Source organism: Myotis davidii, unplaced genomic scaffold (genome assembly GCF_000327345.1).
Source record: "Myotis davidii unplaced genomic scaffold, ASM32734v1 scaffold609, whole genome shotgun sequence".
In the NCBI taxonomy this organism is placed as follows: Eukaryota; Metazoa; Chordata; class Mammalia; order Chiroptera; family Vespertilionidae; genus Myotis; species Myotis davidii.
Genome location: NW_006300164.1, coordinates 413,976 through 414,446, shown reverse-complemented (window position 1 = coordinate 414,446; position 471 = coordinate 413,976).

Sequence of the window (471 nt, the reverse complement as noted above, 5' to 3'; positions counted from 1 at the left end):
CAGGGCCGGGCACGGGGCGGAGACAGGCCCCCTGTCACCGCTGGGTCTGTCCCCACAGTTGAGGGAGGAGCCCGCATGCACGTCCGCTTCGTCGGCACCAGCAGCGACTACAGCAGCCTCATCCTCTACGTCCGCGTTGAGGAGGGCGGGGACGGCGGGGATGGGGGCGAGGTCACCAGCCTGTGGGCGCTGCTGGGTACGTGGTGTCTCCCCCAATGCTGGATGCCCCCCCACCCCCCGCCCAACACCTGTGTTTAGTGCCTGCTGCTCTGGGGTGCGGGTGTCAGCCTGGGCGGCTCAGCACGCACCCTCACGCCCCTTGGATGGGTGCCCTGGCCCCCCAGGCCCATCCGTCCACCTCACACTCACACACCCACCGCATCTCATCCCCTCCGTGCTGCCTGCGGGGCGTGTCCTGGAGCTGGAGTCTCCGTGGACAGATGGGAGAAGCCTCCTGGGGGTGTGGGGGGG